This window comes from Ursus americanus, chromosome 5 (genome assembly GCF_024610735.1).
Source record: "Ursus americanus isolate L20-20 chromosome 5, mUrsAme1.1.p, whole genome shotgun sequence".
NCBI lineage: Eukaryota > Metazoa > Chordata > Mammalia > Carnivora > Ursidae > Ursus > Ursus americanus.
The window spans coordinates 49,770,226-49,797,280 of NC_142131.1; the positions used below are offsets into that span (position 1 = coordinate 49,770,226).

General features: G+C 38.4%; 1 protein-coding gene and 1 long non-coding RNA gene across 19 annotated transcripts in view; one reads left to right on the forward strand and one right to left on the reverse strand.

Moving 5' to 3' along the window:
- Positions 1 to 27,055, reverse strand: part of KCTD16 (potassium channel tetramerization domain containing 16) — a 268,317-nt gene that overhangs the window by 176,202 nt on the left and 65,060 nt on the right. The gene's annotated exons all lie outside the window — the stretch shown is intronic.
- LOC148110098 (uncharacterized) overlaps positions 17,787 to 27,055 on the forward strand; it is a 51,115-nt gene continuing 41,846 nt past the window's right edge. For 8 of the 18 annotated variants that reach the window (XR_015724534.1, XR_015724528.1, XR_015724535.1 and 5 more), the window contains exons 1-2: positions 18,303 to 18,769; positions 21,019 to 21,202. This is a non-coding gene — a long non-coding RNA (uncharacterized LOC148110098). The other 10 variants (XR_015724544.1, XR_015724536.1, XR_015724543.1 and 7 more) reach the window with 6 other exon arrangements.

Genomic DNA, 27,055 nt, shown 5'->3' on the forward strand with positions numbered 1-27,055 from the left:
ATGCAAAATGTAATTGGCTTCTTGTTTAATCACATTAAAAACTGACTAATGAAGAAATGGATATTTTGTTTTATTAAACTATGCTTCTGTGGTTAGTTCATCATTGAAATTGGCTTGGACTTAAAGGGAATTGATATTCCAGATGCAGTCTGCTAAGCAGGTTACCATCTTATCTGCTTAATATGAATGTTTTTGAAGGTCTCTATGGATGGATCAAGTTTCAGTCAAATTATAAGATACTTCAAAATAAAATTTCAGCAATGGATAGAGCCAGAGACAGTAATGACATATAAGAATAAAACTGCAGTGTATCTTTATAAGAGTAAACATTTTAAACAAAAATTAAAATTTCTAGAAAAGCCACATAAAAATTATAGAAACAATAAACACAGACCATTAAATGACTGGAAAAAATGTTAAACAGCAGACACCTACACAGTTCTTTAAATGTTCACAAAAGGAACAAATTAGGGGAGCAGCTAATTGTGAAGGTTTGAGGCATCACAGTAAACATTTTTATTTGAAAGACTAATATAAGACTGCAAAATCTAACACACCAGAAAAGAGTCACAAACTACCTAAGACAGAAAGGAAAACCTTAGAGAGAAAGGATTGTAATGGAAGAGGAAAAGAAACTGGAGAGATCAGTCAGAGAACAGTCTTAGTCACGTCAAGAGCACAATTTGGACGCAGTGAGAACTGTAGGAAGTGGGGCCAGTGAAGTGGAATAGCAAGCTCCTAAGCAGTTAAGTAGCAATGAGCTTGGGACTTGGCCTTTGAAGTCACCAAGCTTCTGTACAAAAAGGCAAAGGAATTCTATGCCATGAACATCACAGTCTGAGGCCAACTTGGGCCCTTGGTCACTACGGAACACTGGCCCTTCTTGGGCAGCATAGCTGCCTCCTAAAATACGTACGACCCAGGAGCCCAGTCTGCCCTTTGGATCCTGACTCCACAGATGGTAAATGCTGGCAAAGATCACTGATTGTTCAGAGAGGTAGAAAACTAAGAACTGATTATTCTTCCTGATTATTCCTGCCTGTCAGCCTCTTCTGTCATTCACTTCTCTGTACTGATAGGCTTCAAATCCCTAGCTTCACATTGAAACTCCACACCAGAATCTAAACCTACAAGATTTTTAGGGTAACTCAAGAGTATCATCAAACTTACTCTTGCTCTTTCCCACCCAAAAGAGCACTAGTCTAATAATTACTCTAATTTTGAAGAAGTGACCTTAAACAACATTTCAAGAATCTAAAATAACTGATACGATACAAAAATGTTTGTAAATTCTACTAACGCCAAAATCAGAAATACTGCTAATATTACAATGATTGGTGGCCATCATTCATAACTAAAATAAATATTTGGTTTAAGATAGTGGTTAATAAAAATATATATGATTTTTTTTCCAACTAAGTTCTCAGACCTTGTGAGTTTTATCTCATTTTAATGTCCCTGGTCTAATGATTTTTAGGTATACCTCACAAGAGCCCCTGCAAAAAAAACAAAACTTTCCTCTCTAAAAAAGTATATTGAAGTACAGAGGGAATGAACCATAAACTTTGTCTGGAAGAGCCAAGGAAGACAAATGATCTGAGCAAAAGTTCAGAAAGTGTGGAGGTGTGGAGGTGAGGGATATTGGTATGGGAAGAATTTAGGGTGCTTGAAAGAAATGACAGTATGCAACTAGGAGATGAATAAATTCTGGACATCTAATTTATACCATAGTATAGTCAACATACTGTGTTATAAACTCCAAAGTTGCTCTAGATCTCAACTGTTCTCAACACAAAAAAGAAATGATAATTATGTGATGTGATATAGGTGTTAGCTAACACTTCTGTAGTAATCATATTGTAAAATATAAATGAATCAAACCCACACATCATATACCTCACTTATACAGTGTTATGTGTCAATTATATCCCAATAAAAATTAAAAAAAATTTTTTTTTTAAAGATTTTATTTATTTATTTGACAGAGATAGAGACAGCCAGCGAGAGAGGGAACACAAGCAGGGGGAGTGGGAGAGGAAGAAGCAGGCTCATAGCAGAGGAGCCTGATGTGGGGCTCGATCCCATAACACCAGGATCACACCCTGAGCCGAAGGCAGACGCTTAACCGCTGTGCCACCCAGGCGCCCCTAAAAAAATTTTTAAAGATTCTTAAGAGTCTAGGTTATAAAATGTGCAGTAAATAAAAAATAAACTTTTATTCTTAATCTAACCTGAAAAAAAAAATGACCAAGAGGCAAAGATATTATAAACTTAAGAACGCCAAGTGAGGAGCCATCAAAGGGTATTAGGTAATCCATGTTCCTCATTCTGTTCCCTTGGCTCTGAGCCCCACTCATCCCATCTTTGTTGTGTATATACTACTTTGTCCAGACTTAGACCCAACACCTCGCTTCCCGAAGAGTCTTCATTGACTACCCAAGCTCTCAATGTTCCAAATTATTTTAATATCCTCTACTGTTACACCTTTGTAGTCACATTAAACTACATTGGAATCAACATCATTGTAAGTAAATTGATAACATTTCTTTATCATCCTTGTGGCTCTATCTGAACAGAAAGATAATTGGTTGGCATGAGGTCGGAGTTCAAGGGAAGCTGCATGCAAGGATACAGACACTTCAGGGATGATTTCCAGGAGCATTAGTTGAAATCATTTAAGGTAAAAACTACCCTTCCTGACAGGCATTAAAAGAAAATAAAAACGGGACTTCTTTGGAAGCAGATATCTTGGTTACACTGTACAAGAGAGCAAACCTGACATTTGTTTATAAGGCACATCTCTGATTGATGCTCAGAAGGAAAGATCTTACTGATATAAAAGAATAAAAGATGTTTGAAAAAGAAGTCATTATGGAAACTGCTTCTCCCTGGACATTTAGTATTCCAGTAATTAAGAGGCATTCAGGCACACTGAACCAATCATAAATCTGTTTAAGATGAGTACGCTGAACAATACCTATGACTGTAAAGGAAAATTCCAGTACAAAAAAAAAATAACAATAATCTTAATGGCTATATTTCAGTGTATTTCATCCAATTTACTCCATACGAAAAATTTCCCATAAGGAATATTTATGACAGAGATTTTTAATGTTTGGTTTTATATGTTTAATAAATGTTCATTAGAAGTTTCTGTTTGGGGGGCACTGGGTGGCTCAGTTGGTTAAGCGTCTGCCTTCAGCTCAGGTCATGATCCTGGAGTTCCTGGATTGAGTCCAGAGTCAGGCACCCTGCTCAGTGGAGAGCCTGTTCCTCCCTCTGCCCCTCACCCTGCTCATGCTCTCTCTCTCAAATAAATAAATAAAATCTTTCCAAAAAAAAGTTTCTGTATGGATTTTCTTTTCTTTTCTTTTCTTCTTCTTCTTCTTTTTTTTACTTTTGGTAGCTTTCTTAATTTTATGGTATAAAATGTACTTCTAGAAGCAAAATCTTAAAATATTTTCCCTGTTGGAAGAAGGGCTCAGTATTAAAGATAGATTATTGGGTAACCGCAATTTGATAACCAATTAGGTCTTAAGAAAGGGACTGCTTCTATCTTACCTGATCCACACTGAAATGCAAAGGGCAAGTATTATTACCCTCAAGTTACATATAAAGAGACTGAGGCTCAAGGTAGCTAAGTGGCTTTTTCCTTTCTTGAGATCTTCAGCTGAAGAACACAATGGAGAAGAGAAAAGCACCAGGAGAGAAGACAGAATGTGTGTGGCAGTGCCCAATCTTGGACAATTGGTATCCCTTTTCTACCAGATACCACTTCCTAGGCAGATAAAGGAAGGGTAATGTGAGACGAGTGATGAGCAATCTTTACAGACAGGTAAAAATATTAATGACAGGCACTTCACAGCTTTAAACCTAGGTCCTCTTAAATCCTTAGCAGACAGGCATTGGAGCTAATCCCTGAAATTTGCTTTCATGGGATGAAGGAACATTAGATACCTGGAGTAAAATGAAGTAGGGTGCAGTTCTGGCACATTCTGGTTCCCATAGGAAGCTGGAGGAAGAGACATACATTAAATGAGTTTTCTTCATCTTCCTAAGCACGCTGATTTACTATCACCGTTAATTTTCTAAAGGAACCAGTTGTAATGCCATGAACAAAGGAGAAAAAAATGCACCAATGAAATGCCCTTTCAAGGATTTCATTTCTGAGCCTCCCACATAACCAGGATGCTCTCTAAAGCCATAATGTGACTTATCGCAGAACTAGAGGAGAAATTATTCTTTGATTTATTGACTACTTTAAAAACATCCCTTTTACCTCACCTGGACTCAAGGGCAGATATCAAATATGCTCACATCAGAAACACATGACATACCCACAAACAGCCAGGGTCCCCAACCATCCGATAACACAGTCAGTGAGGCTGCCGCTGCTAAGGGCACCATGGCTGGAAGCATCGCGGCAGGCATTTACACAGCCCTCCCCCATTACCAAGCAACACCTTCACATCTAGTCCAACAGACTCTGGACAACCTGCTGAGCCCTATTTAGTTAATTACTGCTGTTATACCATCTCCATTTGCAAATTTGTAAACCTAGTTAGTCAACTCTAAGCAACCTGTCTGAGACTTTACAACTAGAAACTGGCACAATTAGAACTGAAGGCGCTCTTTTCAGTTTCCACACCCTACATTCTTTCTCTAGAGCAGGGTTTGTGAAAGTCTGATTCAAGGATCACTTGTAAAGGGTCACTAGGGATAGCCCTTAAAAATGTATGTCCAAAAGCTACACCCCAGACTTACTACACCAGAATCTGCAGGGGGCAAAGCTATTCACCTATACCCCGGGGGGGTGGGGGGGTGGATCTATTCAGGCTGCAGTTAAAGAAGAACTGCTGTAGATCTTCATATGGTATTTCGGTTTGTAATCAGTGTAAAGATTCTTGTTCTAATAGTATCAAAGATTGTGGGGGCGCCTGGGTGGCACAGCGGTTAAGCGTCTGCCTTCGGCTCAGGGCGTGATCCCAGCGCTGTGGGATCGAGCCCCACATCAGGCTCCTCTGCTATGAGCCTGCTTCTTCCTCTCCCACTCCCCCTGCTTGTGTTCCTCTCTCGCTGGCTGTCTCTATCTCTGTCGAATAAATAAAATAAAATCTTTAAAAAAAAAAAAAAGATTGTGAAACTATAAACTTGACAGCTGGTCTAGAGATTAAAAGCATAGAATCTGACACCAGATAGCATGGGTTGGAATCCTGGCTCTGGCATTCATGAGTTGCTAACATTGGGCAAATTACTTAGTCCCTCTGTTGCCTTAGTTTTCTCGACTGTAAAATGGAGCTGTTGTAAAGTATGGTGCCCGTGATAACGTACCCACAGACTCCAACCACAGCGGGCGTAATCAATTAAGCTACCAGTGACCCGGGCAGCTGCCCTGTGAAATCCACAGCACCACGTGCACCAACGCTCAGACTCCCACAAGCTTCTCATTGCCCTCAGCAGAACACAGGAAGGATGTTAAGGCAGGCCTGTTCCTAAGACTCCTTTACTGGCTAACTTTGACTCAAGGACTCCCCGCCCACCTTGCTCACCCTTCCTCACACTGCTACAACCCTGGATACTTCCACCAAACCTTCCTTCCCCTCACGCTTGAGGTGAAACTTGCATCATAACCTGGCAGACCTGTCAGTCTCTCCCTGCTCCCTTCCATTTTCTCTCACAGACATCTCTTCTAACAAAACGTGTGCCTACTTCATCCTGTCTCGGCATCTGCTTCTGGGAGGACTGGAGACTACCACATAAGGATAAAATGAGGGAAATCATCAAATAGATTTAGAATCAAACCTGGGACACAGTGAGTGCCCAAAAGGGATCTGACATAAGATCACCATTACTCTCACTACTGCTACTGCTATTGCCATTTTGATCATGACCGTGGGAGGTAGACTGTTTCTCTCTATATAAAAGGACTATATTTCTATATAAAAGGACTTTGCAGACATTCTTAAAACTAAGAATAGAAACAGTCACAATTTCTCCTTATAAAACTACATTCTGGAGTTAAATTTAAATTACTAACTCTAAGGTACAATGCAGATGTCCATTTGTTATAACATTTGTTTCCTTACCCCCACCTTTAGAGACAATGTCTCATTCATCTTCACAGCCCCACATCTCTCACAGTGGTGGGATCATGGTGGGTGTTCTTAACTATTTGTCAAAGTGAATTGTTAATTGTGCAGCTCAATCTAAGGCTTCCAGTATAAGAAGTAGATTGTATTATTTGTTAAGTGGTTTATTTTCCATCACAAATCCTAGAGCCCTTTAAAATTGGACACTTTTATACATTAAGTACAACCAAGTCAATTCCCAAAATAGTGGAAATCACAACAATGCCTCTGCTAGAGAATCTATGGGTCATTCCAGACCTATGACTGCACCTACAACTTATTCAATTTGCAATCAAATCTAAATATAAAGGTATTTTTATTTTTTGAAAGTAAGAAGATATCTTTACTCACACCCCGTGATATATATGAAGCATGACTTTAATCTCAAATAAAGCAGCTAGAAACATAAAGAAATAGAGAGAGCTACCTAAAAACAAAACAAAACAAAAATTTCTAAACTTCCAAGCTTCATATCATACAAGGCCTGGCGACTGGCAATGATTCAAAATAAAATCAAACATGTTGTTGCCCAAAACACCAACTAATGATGTTAGTGATTTAAATCCTTTATCAGAAAATTAGCATCATCATAACAGAAGGCTTAAAGGGGGAAAAATAGTATGATAACCATTACAATCATATGCTTTCCATGCAGGCCTGTGGTTGAAACACAAAAATTCTGTGCATCTAAAAATTGTTCTACCTATTCTGAATTTTGAAGAAGTGGGCAAAAACTTACAAAGGGATTGGTCTTTTAATAAAAGTTGTGCTGCCATGTCAGATCATCAGAATACCAACTACAAAATACTATCATTCAAAAACCATAGCCCTATGTCTGCAAAATAGACAGCAATGTGTAGTACAATTTTTGAATTAAAATACAAATGTCTCTCTCGTGATCCAGTAGTTTTACACTTATAGGGTGAAACAGCACACTGGAATGTATATTTTATGAAAGAGTTTTTCGTAGACCCTAGTGAAAAATCCATGCTATATTTATGCGGTGCTCAGAAAAACAAAAAACTTTGTCAGTGAGTTCCAAAGTATATTATTTGGACCATACAAATCATACAGAGGTTCCTTGACTCTAGAAAAGCCAGAGATAGGGAAAGGTCAGGAGGATGGATGGATGGATGGATAGAACATTAAGAAAGCTGTGAGTTAACTTTTCATCCTGAGATGCTTTCTGACAGTTAAAGATAGCTATGCCAGCTACTCTACATGTCAGACTTCGAATAAAACATGAAAGCTTTTTTTTTTTTTTTTGTTATCTTTCTTTTTCTTCTTATCCCAAAGATGGTTAAGGACTAATTTTAGGCTCTCAGATTTTCTCAAGTGTTAAACAGTCATCCTGCCATTTGCAACAGGCTGAGAGATTTGCCTAAATCTCTCATCTCTTTCTTAGTTCCCAGGAAATTTTCCTTTTGTGATGTAGCTGCCACATGGCAATCACATACCACTCCTTGCTGATACCTTCTTCCCACCCTCCTACAAACTCCTCCCCTCTGATAGCGAGAGAGAGAGAGAGAGAGAGAGAGAGAGAGAGAGAGAGAGAGAGAGAGACTCAATCTTTTGTGAAGCAGTTTTGCCCCCAAGCTTCTCATCTCCACATCCTCTGTTGGCAGCTGAATGGTGATGGTGATTTCAGCGAGGTGCTCCTTTGATGATGTATTTCAGATGATCACTAAGGGATTCGGGCTGTGACATTCAACCCTGAATCCCCACTGAAGCAGTTTATGGTGAGAGATATGGAAGATGGAAAAGGAGCATTTATAACTTTGGAAATGCCTACTCTCTTCTTCCAAATTCTTCTTCAACCAATGTTCTGCTTTTAATTCTTGATAATTTCTTCCCCTTAGCTATAAAGACGTTGACATTAAAAAGTATATCTGACATACTTCATAACTTGAAAAGCAATCTTTCTAATTTGAAATCTGTTACTTATTTTTTTTTATAAGTAACAAAATATAGCAGGTAGCAATTAGTGACAAAAAAAAGAGGCACTGGTCTGTCTTTTGTATATGCCATTCAATATTACTGGCAAATAGCATTTACTATACACGTGAGTGCTAAAATCAGTGACTACAAAACCTCAGCATATTCACTTACACCCTGGATTCAAGAGAATTGTTACTGTTAGAGTTTTGGAAAATCAGCCTTTAAGCTTTCCTCCTCACACAAAGTAGACTTCTAAGCCACACTGTGAAGTAGGAAAGGTTTCTTTTCATAGTTTTCTACCCTTCTTTAAATATCGCCTACCTAGTGGATAGTTCTTGTTTTGCCTTTTTAGAACCAATGCCTTCTTCTTATATTCACAGGACCTCAGATTTCCTGGAGGATTTATTCTTTCCTCACTTGTAGCCTGTGCTCTATCAAAAGCTGAGCCCGCTTTCTGGTTCCAGACATAGATCTGGAAAATCAGAATAATAATCTTTGGTTCAAGGATGGGAATAAAGCCCTGTCCAGGCCAATCAATGTGAACCTTAAACTTGCAATTACAATTGGGAGAAAGATACTCTATTTCCCGGAGCTGCTTTGAGGAAACATGATAAATCTGAAATTAGTAGTGACCTTACCACATCATGGGAAGAATCTGTCCAAGAATTAAGTTACAAAAATAAGGAAGACAGATTCCTGGCTGCATAATTTAAGTAACTAGATTTAGCCACTTCTGAAGCCATATTCTTAAATACATTTATTTTTTAGTTTAAGCCAAATAGTGTTAGATTTCAATGATCACAACTAAAGGAGTAGTTACTGATAAAACCTAATACCTATTGATTTATATACCCGAGGTAATAAAAGTTCTTATTTGTCCTTCCTGGGTTCAGGGACATATATTTTCATGCCTGACCAAGACATGGTCTTCAGAAAGTGAGTCTCTAAGATTCCTTTTTATTTCTGTCAAAGAATTTTAGTTCTCCATTTTTGTTTCTGCTATCTCTTGGTTATGATGTATGCAAGTGATTATCTATTAAAATGGAATTAAGGTATAATTGGCTGAGAATAATTGGGTGTTGCCCTTGCATTACTTACATATGTTTAAATCAGTATGTAACATGAGGATGTCAAACAGATTAGAACCAGTTGAAAAGGTATTTTTTGACCCAAGTGACATACAGTGAGGGGAAAGTCTTCTGAGTTGCCCACAGTAAGGATTACAGTGCATTCATGAAGTGATGGTTCCAGCTCAGATGGAGTAATAAGCTCACTCCATACTTTCTCTCCTCTGATTACAATTAAAAATTTTGAGCAGAAAACATTAAGCAACTATCTGATTACACTAAAAGTAAATAAAAGAACTGGAAGCATGACCAATATGGTACAAACATTCCTGGTTTTTTCCCTCCCCTATCTACCAGTTTGAACTCCATGAAATTCTAATCTCAAGACCATGCAGCAGGTGTAATCAGAAAACACTTCAGAGGTGTTCGCTTCTCTCTCTTCATGGCCAGAAAACCAGAAAAGAGATCCTCTGTGGGATGGATACTTTGGGGGGTATGCTAGTTTACTTTTTTTTATTCTCCTCTATTGGCCCCAGGCGAGCCTAAGTCATAAGGCTATACCCTTCTGCAGATGTTTAGATGACCTGAAAGACCATATTTCTCTATGATCAGAGGAACTGGAAAAGAGGGACTCTGTGAGCTCAAGAGTCTTTCTTCCTCCTCTGTTGCTCCTTTGTCACCAAGTCGATCAGAGGAGGAGCTACAAAAAGACTTTGGGACAAAAAAATATTATCAGAGATAAAGAGGGATATTACAAAAATCATTTTAAAAGGGTCAATACACCAAGAAAATATAAAAATTCTAAGTGTATCTGCACCTAATAACATATTCAAAGTACATGAAGCAAAAGTGAGCACAGCTGAAAGGTGAAAGAGGCAAAGCCATAATTAAACTTGGAGACTTCAGCATTCATGTCTCAGTAATCCAAAGATCAAGCAGAAAGAAAACCAGCAAGGACACAGAAGTCTTGAACAAAACTATCAATCATCTTGACCTAATTAACATTAATAAAGCACTCTGTACAATAATGTACAGTACATGCTCTTTTCAAGTGCACATGGAACATCAACAGAATAGATCCTAAAAAAAAAACTTTAACAACCTTTTTTATCTAAACAATGCAAGGTATTTTTCTCTAATCATAACAAAATTGAATCAGGAATCAATAACAGAAAGATAGCTAGAAAACCCCCAAAATTTGAAAGTTAAATGACACACTTCTAAATAATCCAGGAGTCAAAGGAAGTTAAAAAATACTCTGAATTGAATGAAAATGAACATATAACATATCAAAGTTTATGGGATACACCTAAAGCAGTGCTTAGAAGATAACATATAGCATTTAATGCTTGTATTAGAAATGAAGAACAGGGGAGTCTGGCTGTCTCAGTCAGAAGAGCTCAAGGTCATGAGTTTGAGCCCCATGTTGGGTGTGAAGATGAAAGAAAGAAAGAGAGAGAGAGAGAGAAAGAGAGAGAGAGAGAGAAAGAAAGGAAGGAAGGAAGGAAGGAAGGAAGGAAGGAAGGAAGGAAGGAAGGAAGGAAAAGAAAGAAAAGAAAGAAAGAAAGAAAAGAAAGAAAGGCACCTGGGTGGCTCAGTTGGTTAAGCATCTGCCTCTGGCTCGGGTCAGGATCCCAGGGTCCTGGGATCTAGCCCAGCATTGGGCTCCTTGCTCAGTGGGGAGCCTGCTTCTCTCTCTCCCTCTGCCCTCCTCCCAGCTCCTGCTCAGTCTCTCTTGCTCTATCTCAAATAAATAAATAAAATCTTTTTAAAAATTTAATTTAATTTAATTTAATTTAATTTAATTTAATTTAATTTAATTTAAAAAAGAAAAAGGGACACCTGGGTGGCTCAGTCAGTTAAGCGCCTGCCTTCAGCTCGGGTCATGATCCCAGGGTCCTGGGATCTAGTCTCGCATTGGGCTCCTTGCTTGGCAGGGAACCTGCTTCTCCCTCTGCCTGCCGCTCCCCCTGCCTGTGTGCACAGGCACTCTCTCTCTCTGACAAATAATTAATAAAATCTTTTTAAAAATAAAAAAAATTTAAAAAGAAAGAGAAATGAAGAACATTCGTATATCAATAATCGAAGTTCTACCCTAAGACACTGAGCAAAGAATAGTATATGGAATTTAAAGCAAGCAAAAGGAAGTAAATAATAAACAAGAAAATGGAAAACAGAAGAAAAATCAATGAAACCAAAAGGAGTTCTTCAAAAAGATAAACTTCATTGATAAAAACTCCTATCCAGACTGACAAAAAAAACAGAAGGAAGACACAAATTACCAATATCGGAATGAATCACTATGGACTTCACAGGCATTAAAAGGATTACAGGAGAATGTTAATAATAACTTTATGACCATAAATTTAACAACTTAGATGAAGTGGACCAGTTGAAAGACATGCTACCAAAACTCACTCAAGAAGAAACAGCCTGAATATGTCTACATCTATTTTTAAAAATAACTTCAATTCATAATTTAAAAACTTCCAACAAAGAAAATTGCAGAGACAGAAGTTTTCACAGATGATTTATACCAATCATAATAATACCAATTCCTCACAATCTCTTCCAGAAAATAGAAAAGGAAGAAATACCGAGTCAACTCCTTTTGTAATGCCAGCATTACCCAGGTAACAATCCAGACAAGGTAATACAAAGAAAGGAAAGCTAAAAACTAATATCCTTTATGAATACAGACATAAAAGTTCTCAACAAAATACCAGAAGTCAAATCCAGCAATATATAAAAAGAAGCAAAGACCAAGACAAAGTCTCTCCCAGAAATGTAAGGCTGGTTCGTCATTAGAAAATAAATTAGTGTAGCCCATCATATTAACAGACTAAATCATATTGTATCAATAGACGCAGGAAAAAATTTGAAAAAATTCAACATCCATTACTGAAAAAAACTCTTAGCAAATGAGACATTGTAGGCCGTACACCCAACCTGGGGCTTGAACTCACATCCCCTAGATCAAGAGTCACAAGCTCTACTCACTGAGCCAGCCAGGCGTCCCTTAGCAAACTAGAAATAGAAGAGATCTTTCTTAACCTGAATAAAGATCTCTTTAAAAGCATGCAGCAAACATCACAATTAATGAATACAGAATGAATGCTTTTCCCCTAACATGAAGGCCAAGGCAGAGGTATCCACTATCACCCTTCCTATTCAATATTGTACTAAAGCCTTAGTCATTGCAGTAAGACACAAAAGAAATAAAATGCATACAGATGTTGAAAAAAAAAATAACACTCTCTCTACTCATAGGCACTATCATTGCCTACACGGAAAATCTCAAAGCATCTATCAAAAAACTCCTAGACCTAATAAATGAGTTCAATATGGCTGCACAATACAAGGTCTACACACAAAAATCAATCACATTTCTCTACAATAAGCAACGAACACTCGAAAATCCAAAAAACAATTTAGTCCTGCATTGGGCTCCTTGCACGGTGGGGAGCCAGCTTCTCCCTCTGCCTGCCTCTCCCCCTGCTGTGCTCTCTCTCTCTCTCTCTCTCTCTGACAAATAAATAAATAAAATCTTCTAAAAAATAAAAAAATAATAAAAAAGAAAGAAACATTTTAAAGCTCAAAAAAATTAAATACTTAGGGATAAATCTAACAAATCTGTTCCTGAAAACTTTTAAAACATGGATGAAATAAAGTAAAAAAGAATGTGAATAAGTAGAGGGACATATTGTGTGCACAATTGGAAACCTCTATATTTTAGGACTTTAATTTTTCCCAGTATTTTAAGATTTTGATTTTTTTCAAATCTCTCCCAAATTGATCTAATATAATCCCAACCAAAATTCTAGCAGGATTTTTTTTTTTTTGAGATATTGAAAATCTGGTTCTAGATTTCAATAAAAAGGCAAAGGAACTAAAGTAGCCCAAACAATTTTAAAAATTAAGAACAAAGTTTAAGATCTCACATGACTTGGTAACACGTATTATAAAACTACAGTAAATCAGACAGTGTGATATTGATGCAGGGGTAATTGTATGGATCAACGGAACAGAATATAGATTTCAGAAACAGACACAGAAAAAATTGGGTTTTGACAATAGTGCAAGAGCAAGTCAGTGACGAAAAAGTATAGTCTTTTCAATGAATGGGGATGGACAACTGTGCATATGTAAGCCAAAAAAAAAAAAGACCTCTATATATCCATCACGTATTAAACAAAAATTAATTCAAAATGGATCTTACACTTAAATGGAAAACACAGAGCTATTAAACTTTTAGACATCAACACAGGAGATCTTTGAAACCTTGAGTTAGGCAAAAAGCTCTTAGATATGACTCAAAACACAACCCATAAAATAAAATTGTGTCCCTCTTTCTTTTTTTAAATTTAATTTTTTTTAAAGATTTTATTTATTTGAGATAGAGCAAGAGAGAATGAACACTCTTAGTAGCACGTGCTGGCAATGGTGTCAATAACTGAATGCCTTATTCTGGTGGGACTTCAAAATGGTAGTTACTCTGGTTAATAGTTTGGCAGCTTCCTATAACATTAAATATACACTTACTATATAACCTAGCAATTCCACTTCTAGTTAATCACTCTAGATAAATACAATCTCATGTTCTCACAAAAACTTATACACAAATACTTACAGAAGCATTATTTGTAATCTCCAGAAGTTAGAAACAACCCAACCACCTTTCAGTGGGGTGAATGGATAAAGTAACTGCAGGACATCCACATGGGGGAATGCCATTCAGAAGTAGAAAGGAATGAATTTCTAACATACTCAACAACGTGAATGAATCTTAAACATACTATGTAAGTGGAAGAAGTCAGACATAAAAAGTTAGATACTCTATGCTTCATTTACTGCTTCAGAGATCACCAGTTGTCAGAGGTTAGGGATAGAGATCATATTTGACTACACAGGAGAAATACATAATTTTTTGGAGTTGTTCTGTACCCTAATTGTGTTGATGAATGTGGAAAAATTCATAGAACTGTATACCAAAAAGTAAATTTTTAAAAATCTGGTTTATAATGCTGACCCTGCCACCATCTTGCTAAGTGATCTTGGACCTGCTACATCACCTCTTTCAGATCCAATTTTCTTAAATGGAATATGAAGGTGTTGGTCTAAGTGCTTTTCCAAGTTTCGCCTTCTGTAATTAAAATTACATCATACAAAAGCCAGTCTATTCCCTAATTAAGCTTAACAGGTACTCTACAAAAGGAAGTCATTCAACAGCTTACATTTTTTCCTTCAGCAAGGATTCCAATCAGCTCAGTGGACCATTACCATGGTCGTCGTCATCATCATCATCATCATCAACTTTGACCTATCTACGTGGCCTGAATTCACCAGATAATTCACTACTTTCAGACTATGAGGCTCACCAAAGAACACCAAGAACTACACAATTGCAAATTATTATTTCTGCTCTACAGCAAACTTTTCAAAGAGAAATGAAACACTTAGGGAAAAACAGATAGTGAGTTTTTGACCCTTGGGGAAGAATATAGAATCTACAGATAAATAGCAACACTGAATAAATGGTATTAACTCCATCACTCAGAGCTCTGCTTTATGTCTTGTCTTTGCACTGTGGATAAAACACAAGATATGGCTTGCATTGTGATGGAATTTCTTGCGATATTGTTATTTTTTTAATTACACAGATTATGGAATGGAGTTTCAATAGAGAACAAAATCTCTCTTTTCAGGAAACCAGAACCTACGAGTCAAAAAAGGAATGTTTTTAGATCTCCGATGAGATAGAAGGCTAAGAGTAAGAGGCAAATTCCTTAAAAATTAGGTTCAGAGTAATTGCATTTCTAAGTATCTACCCTAATATAAAACAAATGCAAAAATATTCCTTGCAGCATTATTTCTAATAGTGAAAAATTATAAGTAATCTAAATGTCTACCATTAAGAGACTGGCTAAATAAGCTATAATATAATCATATGATAATACTAAAAGCAAATAAATGAATTAAAGCTATAAACATCAAAACTGACAATCCCCTAAGACATACTGAGAGACAAAAATCATATTTTAGAATGACTTTTAAACAACAGTTTAATAATAGTTCTATATATTATCTATAGACATATATAAGCATTTTGAAGTATACATATTAAGTTCACAATAGAGGTTAACTCCCAGAAGAGGAGGGTACTGGGTTTAAGACAAAAGAGACTTTTAGGAAAACGTACTCATGTATTATTTGTCTGATTAAAAATTACTTTTTTTTTTTAAGATTTACTTATTTATTAGAGAGGGAGAGACAGTGCATGTGCAAGCATGGGGACAGGCAAAGGGAGAGAGAGAGAATCTCAAGCAGACTCCCCACAGAGCATGGAGCCCAATGTGGGGCTTGAACCCAGGACCCTGAGATCACAACCTGAGCCAAAATCAAGAATCAGCAGTTCAACCGACTGGGCCACCCAAGCTCCCTGACTAAAAATTACTTTTAAACAGAAGATCCAATAAAGCATACCAAAGAGACCTATGGCATCAGAAAATTTTCCCAGGACTACTTAGAAAGGTCCTTAAGGACACCACCAGGAGAAACAATGTCAGAATATGGAATGTTCAGCCTTACCAAGAAAGGCTCTCCTCCTGGCCCAATCTATTTTAGAATATTAACCTGGAAGCTACATTTTAGGGACTAGGAGTCCATTCTGCATTGTTCTGAAGAAACCACACCATCCTGAAATGATCTCTAACATTAAATTTTCAAGTCTTTTGAACAGATCATTATTTAATCTCACCCCCACCACCTCCCTTACTCACAACCCACATTCTTCACCACCCAGTGGCCCAAAACCACAGAATGACATGCATTTATTTTTAAATTTAGAGTGAATTAAAACTAATTCTGTTTTGAGATTCCCAGGACACCCCCTGGAATAATTAGAAGGACTCTGCAGTGTCACAAAAGCAGAATTGGAAAAGCACTGGCTTGTATCGTTGCCATGGGGATCTGCCTCCTAGAATGATCCAATCCTAGGAAGAGCAGGAGAAAGGGGAGAAATCTCAGAAGAGCTGTAAATAGGGCATGGCAGAGTCACATAGTAAATAATACCAGTGGGTTAGGAGCTTTGCCTGCCCCTGTCCATCCAGACAGCATGACTTGAGAGGAGGAAAGAATCTGCACTGTATCAGGTTGCCATGAGCCCACTCTGTTCAGATCCATTTTGCAGAATTAAATGGAGGAGGAGGAGCAACTGGGAGATGGGATTGTTTTCCTCTGGAATTGTCCAGATTCGGTCACTGACTGTGTGATTACAATGCAGAGGGCCTAGAACTCGGCTTTCCTCTCTGCTGTTAAGAGCACCAGCCCCTCCATGGAGGTATATTCTGTTTCCCAATTTTAATTTTAGCATCTACACTTCAGCAATTTGCATTTAAATGTGTTGTCAGAGAACTTCCAGAAATCTTTAATAGGAAGACCGATTTGCATTTTAATACGCTGTTAAAGAATTTCAAAATATCTTTCTTTCAGTGTGATACACACTACCAGAGGAATGGCCACCGTTAAAGAAATTATAATTCTGGGTACAATTTAAACAGAGCTAGCTTTCAGAAGCACCATGGCTTTGTTGGACTTCATTAAAAGTTCCTTGTAAAACAGAAAGTCCAAAAGAAAAAGGAAACCTTCTGATCCTGAAGGCCTTAAAGGTAAAACTGATACTTTTCAGTACAGAAATCCGAGCAGAAGTGAGTTGGGGTGGATTAGTTATAAGAAAGGAGGATCATCTGAAGGAGGAAATAGGAAGGTAGAATTTTCTTTGCTGTCCCTTGCAGGTGCCCCACTCCACCGTTTCTTCTCTGCTTAAGTTTGAAGGCTCAGTTCAGAGACAGGTGGAGTCTCAACAACATATAAAGAATGTTTCTGCCCACTCTTCCCACTTAATATTTTCACAGGAGTAACCATGACCCTGAAGGGACACTTCAGTTTTTGTGGATTCTGGAGAAACGCTGATTAGGCTATCTATCACCTCATGTACAGTATAATAAAAAATATTAGACATCTCAATCCCTCTGCTTCTTCATCCTTAGTGACTCTCGGTTTCTATGCATTAGCATGGCATTTCAAGCCTTCTTGAATCTAGCCTCTACCTACTTTTCCAACTATTACTTGCGCCTTCCATGGTAAACCTAACTACCTTATTCCTATACACCTTGGCTCACTGAAGACTTCTGACCACAAATCCCACATACTGAGCTGTACTGAAGGAGGAACAGAAGGAGAGTGGAGGAGGGGAAGAAAGAGAAGAAAAGGAAGTGAAAAGAGGAGGAAGAGAAAAAAGGGAGGAGAAAAAAATTCAAAATTTCTAGCTCTTGAAAATCTTAACATTTTTTCCTAAAAATGCCCATGTGGTTTAAAATAACTAATGCCTCCTTTTATTGAAGGAAATTGCTTTTGGAAGCCTCCAGATAAGTTTATTTTGCAAATGATGCTTTTGTAGTATTGTTTAAAAAAAAAAAAAAAAAGACAACAGACCCAAAATTGGGTCATTAAGGCTTAAGCCCCACACCACCAAACCAAGGCTTAAGTACACGGTCCGCGCTCCCAGAAATGGAATCTTAAGTCAGCCCGTCAGGAATCCCCTGGTCAGCACAGTTAGGTCATCTGCCTGATAGACCTCTGCCATCCCCTAAAGGAAAGTGACCCTGCAGTAACCAACCTGCTTTTTTGTCTAGTGAAGTAACGTCTTTGTTCCCGCTCCCTTCGGGCTGTAAACGTCTCTCACGTTGTGCAGCTCCTGGGAGCTCCTATCTGCTAGATTGGAGGTTGCGCGACTGGAATTCGTTTTTGTCTACAGCAACTCTTGAAACTGTAATACCCCTCAAGTTTATCTTTTCACGGTTCTGGAGACAGAAGGGGGACCCAAGGAACTCAGGAGCGACGAACAACCAGGCGCAGGTACCTGCTGAGCCCCTCGAGCTCGCCGCCGCTCGCCGCCTCTCGCCGCCTCCAGAGGTCGTGGTACATCCCTGTGGGATCCCCGCTCTGCAGCTTTTACCTTAGGAGCTCTCAGCTTTACTGGAGCATCCATTTGTCCCAACTGCATCCAGAAGCTGGCCGCAGCCGGACTGGGTCTGACTGAAAACCGGACAGGGTCCCACGTCAGACTGGGTCCGACTTCGAAACCGGACGAAGTTCGGGCTCACACTGGTTCCGGCTTAGAAACCGGACTGGGTCCCACGTCAGACCGGGTCCGACTTCGAAACCGGACGAAGTTCGGGCTCACACTGGTTCCGGCTTAGAAACCGGACTGGGTCCCACGTCAGACCGGGTCCGACTTCGAAACCGGACGAAGTTCGGGCTCACACTGGTTCCGGCTTAGAAACCGGACTGGGTCCCACGTCAGACCGGGTCCGACTTAGAAACTGAACTGGGTCCAGGGAAGGACTGGGTTCGACTTGGAAAGGGGACTCCGTTCGGCGTGGGACTGGGTCCGGCTTGGAACCCGGATTGAGTTCAGGGTTGGACTGTGTCCGCTTTCAAAACCCGCTGGTTCCAGGCCGGAGTGGGTCCCGTGCGAGGCCTGCGGTGAGAACTTTGCTTGGAAGCTGAAGGAGCAGGTGAACGTCACCGAAGATAATCTTGAGTTACAGTGGCCCCAGTAAACTTCCATCCTAGGTAAGCTTACCCGTTTATGAGGTGCCCTACAGAAAAGGGCGTCTCAGCCAAGCACTCGCCATTGAGGCTGGAGGGGAAATTATTTTTCCTCATCTAGTATCTGGTGACCAGGACCAGAACGCTGGGGCATCGCGCTCCCTCCGGAGTCTGCACGAGGGATCCTGGGAAAACTGGCCAAAGCCGACAAAGGGTAAGAATTCTTACCAAAGGAGGCTCTTCTGTCTCTATCTATGGCTCCTGGTCCATAGAGGAAGGTAAAATTTCCCTTTGTCCCTTCCTTTCCAAATCCAGATTGACAGGCAAAAAAAAAAAAAAAAAAAAAAAAAAAATTGTAATACTAAGATCTTGGAATTGTGACTTGTGAATTCGCTTTTGAGTACGCACTGGTTGTTGATCCTCTCTCTCAAAGGGACATCTTCTGCCTTCTTGTGTGTCTCATTTTGTCCTAAGAACTTAAGTTGGCAGTCACCAGGTTGGGGCCCTCCAAGTACGGCTGGACAAAATTGTGGGTTACACTCCATTTGTGGGTAGGGTCCTATCAACTGTTGCCACTCCTTAGAGGAATTGTTTAAGTCTTTATTTTGGTTATTTGGGGAGTGGCTCTGGATCTTTGGGAGGATACTATCTTTTGGACTCTGGGGATGCCTCTTCTAACCATGGAGTTGCTCAATAGTGCCGGGAATATTTACTATTTGGGCCAGCTGAACCCTAACAACATATTCAAAAGGATTTTTAAAAAATAGTTCTATGGTCAGAAGTTGGATAAATTGGAAGCTGATATTCAGCGCCTGATAGGAACTTTTTTTTAGGTCTTCTCCCTTAAGCTATAATCAAACTGTATCCAGAGGGAAAGCAAAGCGTTTTGAAGCCATTGTGAAAGAACTAATTGAACACTGCAAAGAAACACAGCTCTAAACCTAGAACATAGGAATCTTTGATTTCCATCTCAGTTGAAGCTCTTCTCCCTGTTATAAAGAAGCAAACTGAAGAGAAGTTGGGAGTTGGATGAATGGGTCAGTCTCTGTAGCAGGGTAATCTTCAGTAAATAAAAAGCTAGTTTAAGGGGTGCCTGGGTGGCTCAGTTGGTTAAGCGTCTGCTTTTGGTTCAGATCATGATCTAGGAGTCCTGGGATGGAGCCGGCGTGGGGCTTCCCTGCTCAGTGGGTAATCGGCTTGGCTTCTCCCTCTCCCCCTGGTCCCCCACTGTGTGCATGCGCGCGCGCGCTCTCTCTCTCTCTCTCAAATAAATAAAATCTTTTTTTTTAAAAAAAAGCTAAAGTTTGCTGGTTTAATTTAAAAAGATGTTTTTAGAGTTATCAGCATTAAATATAATACTTCTACCTAGATTTACTAAAAGTCAAATAAGCTTATGTTATCTCTGTTACATAATTTGTCAGCAAGAAAGAGAACTTAAGATGATGGTTAGTTGTTTAAGCCTCGTGAAATTTTCATGACTAATCTAAATATAATTGTTAATAATAAATAGATGTAAGTAAAATAAAAGTTTATAAATGAAATTTCTACACTAATTATACTTTATGGTATGTCTTCTTAAAAATAGTTTCTGAAATCCTTTTGGTAACTTGAAACCTTAGTTATACTGAGATAAATGATGGTTATTCATTAAATATCTAGATCATTTCCAAATAAAACAAAATACTGAAACATTATCTATTGAATGCCGGTTTATCTACCCCTGGCTTCTACTTTAGGAGGAACTAAAGATACTTGGGTCTATTAGTAAACGTGTTTTGTGTCACACTGGAAAATGTACTATGAAGAAGAATATACTTCTAGAAATTATGCAATGTACTTATAAATGTTCCAGTTCACAGAATGCTACTGTAACAGTCCAAAACTGCTAACTTCTTAGTTTTCACAAAGAATTAAGAATCCTAAGGGTTAAGACTTCTAATCAATATGTAATTATTGCTTAGAAATCTGCTTAGAAATAATTACATGGGACTGAATGAACTAATGAAGTTAATTATAATTTTTATAACTTTTTGTTTGAAACATTGCCAGTTCCTTAATTTTTTGTTTTTCCAAATTTAAGGAAACCTTTTCTCTTAAGCTACCTATGACCAGCAGCAATTTGGTAAAGTATACCTTTGTAAACAAAGATGAGACATTTACTTTTTCTTCCTATCTGATCCCTCCAGAATTCAGAAACGCTTAAGTATTCTTTTCATGGGAATATAGTTAGTTATTTGCATGAATTCAATAAGAATCCGTTTTCCTTGTAACAGGACACAATTGGAAACACTGGTTATATTGCCAAGGCCTTGGCTGGAATGCCATTTAAGAATGTACAGAGACTCAGATATGACCACACAGCTTTAAGGAACTAAGGTTGACGTTATGGAGCCAATAAAGCCCCTTGGAAAAACTACCTGATACCTTGCTTACAAGGGTTCCCAGCAGCCTTACCAGGTAAGTAGAGAAGGACACTTCCTGGCAGGCCCAGGAAACTTAAAAATATTTGTGGAATCTCAATAAGGGAAGAATTTACCCAAATCTATAGGTATTGCAGGTGAAGTCTGATGGCAAGTCTGATGGCTAGTCCTTGGCTTGGTTTCCTAGGCTTGAGAGGCTTTAAAGAGTTCAATCTGATGAGATTCCTTATGAAAAGCTCCAGCAAGGCAGACTTAAAAGGAGGCTATATGAACAATTACTATTCTTGCTGCACTTACGTAAATAACATCAGGCCACGTTTAATGCAAACAAATTAGCTTTACTCTGATCCTCTTTGGGAAAATGGAATTGATTGTAGAGAGAAAAATTATATCTGTACCTTTGTCTGTATTTAAATTCTAATCCTGCTAATTGTCTTTGAGGTTTGTTACATACCTGTAAACAGGACTGGATACTGAATTCCTCAAGTTTCCTCAAATATCTGGTCATGACTCTCCAAACTTATGTTGCCAATTCACTCCCACCCTTCTGATTTGGAATTACTAAGAAGAAAGATTGCCGTTCAATGTCCTTGGAAGGAATGATACCAGGTCCTTCGCACTACCCAGACAGCAGCCAAACTTCAGGGACTTGATCTTCAGGTTCATATCTCCCAATTAAAAAGGGCTCTTTCGGACTCTTGGAACTGTACACCAGCTGGAAATCTAAAATTAAAATTGACTAGGGAGGTTTCTCCCCAGAAGCAGAATGCATCTTGAGGTAGGCAGCTTTCCCAAGATCGTGGATCAAAATGTTCATCCCCAGTATGAAACCTTTATTCTTTTGCCTTTTTGCTACTTGCTTTTCTTCTTTCTTAATGCACAGGAAGACAATGCTCCTTAATTCTTGAGCCCATCCTGAACCTGTTGGCAAAGGAATTGCTGCCCAACAAAATCCCTAGAGTTTCTGACCATACTTTTTCTTTATAATGGGATAGCCGTTGATTATATTTTAGCTGAGCAAGGGGGTTTGTGCCATCGCCAACACCAACTGCTACACTTGGATTAACATTTCTGGGGAATTTGAGATGCAGCAACATGAGATCATAAGCCAGTTGGCTTATGGAAGTGATGCCTTCAACGGGGCCTTTCTTTGACTTATTTGATTCTCATTGGTTTGGGTCTTGGAGACCAAGGCTCCAAAGTGCACTCCAAACATTTGAAGTTATCCTGCTTATAATAATCATAGCAGTCTTCCTGGTGCACTGAATTCTCCCAAAATGCATGTTCACAGCCATCTCCCACAAAGCAAACGATCTCCTGATGAAGAGAATGTTGGAAAAGGAACAAAGAGAATGACCAACTTAAAGAATGTGAACCTACAAATGAGCAAAGGAAAAAAATAGAGACAAACCAAGAAACAGACCCTTAACTGTAGAGAACAAACTGATAGTGACCAGAAGGCAGGTGAATGGGGGGATGGGTGAAATAGGTGATGGGGGATTAAGAGTCCACTTACCATGATGAGCACTGAGTAATGTATGGAATTGTTGAATCACTATATTGTATGCCTAAAACTAATATAACACTGTATGTTAACAATTTTTGAATTAAAATTAAAAACTTAATTAAAAAAAAGAATGTGAACCTGAAGTTGTGGCCTGTGAATATCATATAGAGATTCCGCAAAAGCTGTGAGAACCCCAGAGTTTAGCTGAGAGTGGCACTATGCCTTAAATTTTGAAGACATCTCTCAGGTAGGCTGAGAGTTTGATTAAAAAAAGGGGGGGGGGATTGTCATAAACAAGGCAACAGGCCTGGCCAAAATGTAGTGACCTGTACTAAGTCCCATACCACAAAACTGAGACTTAATTACAATTTTGGCTTTCCGAGAAATGGAATCCTTAACCAGTCAATCAAGAATTGCCTGATCAGTAGTAGTTCGGTCATCTGCCTGGTAGACTGCTACCATTCCCTAAAGAAGAGTAACCTTGCAATTACCAACCTGCTTTTTTGCCTGGTATAACTTCCTTGTTCCTGCTCTCCCTTCTGCCTATAAAAGTCTTTCATTTTGTGGAGCTCCTCTCTATCTGCTCGATTGCATGCTGCCTGATTTGAATCCATTTTTGCTCAAAAACACTCTTAAATATTTTAATGGGCCTCAGTTTATCTTTTAACAATTCAAAGTGATTATCTGTTGAGCAGCACCAAAGTAAAAACTCAAATTCCTATCAGCTCAAATTGATCACTCTAGATTTGTCACTGGAGGAAAAGAATGGCACCTAATTTGATAAACTGCCTCTTTGTTTTGCCTCGTGCACTGATCCTGTGCATCCTCTGTCGGGATCTTGTATGGGAAATGTAGGATAAAAAGGACAGCACCAATCCATTAAATTTAACCTGCTGATGGAAAGCAGAGTGAAAAACAAAGGGGCCGATATGTCCACAGCTTCAGGGTCGCAACTTCAGGAAGCACATGTGCGCTTATTCAGTTAATATTTGCTGCATGTCAGGTAGAAGAGCTTCACACAGAAAGTGTGCTAAGACAGAATGACTTTGAGCAGCTAGCTTTGTAAAGTGCTTCCTGTGCTCCAGCCCTGCCCTGTGTGCCTTCCGTTTAGTCATTTGCTCAATCCTCATAGTAACCTTCTTAGGTGAGAACAACTACTATCTACAGTTAATAAACAAGAAAGCTGAGACACAGAGGGTTAAAGAAGGTGCTCAATGTCACACCGTTCACATGTGGTGTAGCTTAGATTCAAACTAGGTCATCTGATCCAAAGCCCACACCTTTATACCACTAAATCAATCCTGTCCATCTTCTCTAAGGATTCACCATCTTTGGCAAATAACTTAGAATCTCTCCCTGAGCATGGCGATGGAGTTTCATGAATCATCCACATTTTCCTGCCTATTCCACCTTGTGACCAGAGAAATAGATTTAACTATTAGTACATGTAAGGTCTGTATGTCAAGAAATGCAAATCAGTGAATTAAAACACTATGAAGGAAATTCATACTTACTAAGGAGCAGATGAACTAAAATATCTTTGTCATAGGACAGAGAATATAAGTCCGCAAAGAGGTTAAATAAAGAATTGATTTAATGACTTCTTCCTGAAGATGAGCACAATGTCCAATGGCTGATGTTAAAAAACAACAACAACAAACAGAAATCATGAGAGCTTGGCTGGGTTCATGTACTTTGTGTATGCTGCCTGCTAAGCAGGACAGTGAAGCTGAAATTTTACACACTAGGTGGGCAATTACAACAAACTCATTTGTGTGTGACAGATTTTTTCCCAAGAAGGAAAAAAAAGAAAAAAAAAAAAACTGGCCTGAGGTTGGAGAAAGGTATCCAGTCAAAGCCTTGATGTTTTTCTATTAGGAATTCTTTTTAAGTCCATTAGATTCTCAGGCTTTTGAGGCAGTTGTGCAGTTCTTGAAAAAACATTACACGAGTGAATTATTTATAAAGCTGCAGGAAACTGTAAACTCTGGTGAACAAATCTTTTTGATGTCCTTATCTCCTGGGGGGCTGTTTCGGTGCCGCCCTCTGCTACCTTCTGCAGGGATTCTGGGCTCTCTTTGGCTATGGCTGCCCAATCACCTCAAAAGGTGGCCCAGCTGCCAAATAAGGGACAGGATGGGAAGGAAGTATCAAGTCAAGATGCCCCTCTGAGCCCTTTAGTGCCCCCAGCTGCCAGGTTGCTGAAGAGAATTTAGGCAGTGATGAAAGATTGACTCACAATTGACTCACACACACGCACACATGTATGTTCCACATATATGTTCCATTGCTCCATATATATGTGTGTGTGTGCATGTGTGTATACGTAAAAACACATTTGGTGGTTGTTTTTTAAACAACCTAAAAGTGTTAATATCTGTCACTCACTAAAGGTTCTTCCCAACCTTTCAGAGGAAAGCCATTGGGAAAATCTCTTTCACAATCCCAGAAACAAACATGGATCCCCTTTTTGTTTTTTTGTTTTGTTTTGTTTTGTTTTTTTTGTTTTGAGTAATGTTACTAGATCACACAAAAGATTTCAAATCTGCACCGCTGGGGTTTTCCTTCTTCATATATGAAGCCCATTTTGAGGCCATATAACTCTTTCCATTCTGTAGGGGGAAAAAGAAAACTGGAGCATTGGCATCAGACATATTTAGCTTTGAATCCTAATCCCTTCACTGTGTGAACTTGGCAGATTACTTGACATTTCTGGGCCTGTTTCCTCAATGAGACAATGCAGATAATATTAATGACAGGTTTAGCTGTTGTGAGAATTGGAGTTGGTATAGTAAATCGTAGCACCTATTAATCTTGGGTATTTAGAAATAAAAGCTATTTTAATGATGACTTGTTCATTCATTATTTAAGAGTCTTCTAGGAACTGAGCAGTGTTTCAAGCACAGAAGATACAGCCAACCTCATGGATTCCTAGTCTTCCTGGAACTACAGTCCTTAGAATTGTTAGTATTTGAGTGGAGCCAGGTGGAATGAACTGGGGTTTATTTCAAGATGATGGGTTGTCCTCTTAGCTTCATCATGTTTCCTGACAAAGTACTATAACAAGATCCTATAATCCAGCCTCTCTCACTTTATAACATCAAAATCGAGTGAGGGAGTTGTCATTCTCCTTCTAAATAGAGAAATCCTTAGTGAGGGAGAGGAAAATGAAACTCTCAGTGGAACAGCAGGTTATTATATTGGTGTGGAGTAGTTATTATTGTTGCTGGTTGCTACCGTGGTTTAACCATGTTGCTTGCTTGTGATTAAGGAAATAATGTTACATCACGCTAATGTTCTTCTTTGGGGAACAAAATGTAAATAGACATTTCCAACACCTGTACCATTCTAATAAGTGGATAATTATTTTCCTACACCTGTTGGCTTGGTATGGCAATAGGACCAAAGTCACTGCCTCTCACTGAACATTAGAACACAGCTCAATCTCTCATAGTTTTATTCTTCCCTAGAAGGAAAGTAAGTTTGCAAAGAACTGAAATATATATGTCTCTGGCAAGTAAGAAAAGCAGAGGTTTAAGTGCACGATTTCCAAAAGGAAGCTTCACTCATCTCATTATAATTGATTGAAATTGTATGAAATTTTATGTATTAAACATACGTGTTAAATTGCTTGAAAAGTATGGTGCTCAATATTACATGTATATAATTTTTGAGTAAATTAAACTTTTAAGTACACAAGGGAAGGTTTGATACTTAAAGTCATTCTATTGTTAATTGTTTTTAATAAATAAAACCATAACCCTTTCATTTATTTTATGAACATTCAGATTTACATACATATTAACATTTTGAAATTCAGAATCATTAATTCAGTTTCCAAAGTACCAAAAAAAAAATAATAAAAAGGCAACAACTCACATATTAAACGTGTTTTTCCCTGAAGTGTGGTATTCTGTATTTTATATCTTTACACCATTACGTCTTTTCCAGGATCATGTTTCCATAATAAACATGCATAATCTTTATAATGAGGAAAATACTGTAAAACTAAATAAAATATATGTATGCATACATATTTATTTTCCTAAATTACATTAACTTAAATTAATTTCATGTGAATATTTTTCAGTAAATGTGCACCTTTGAGATAGCCACAGAAACAAGGCTGGGAATCATTGCTCTGATCCAGTTTCCCAAATGTTAGTCATTTGTTACATCAACTCGATGGTTTTTACCAAAATCTGTGTATGACCTTTGCCATATATATTTAAATCTTATATTTTTTACTTCAAAGTATTCATTGAAAAATGAAATTTCATATTCTAATCCTACCTGGAAAATGATCATTATTTGCCTTGAAGGAAATGAAAGCACAAAATAAGTATAATTAATGTGATAGTATTAAATTCCAAACAAATACCA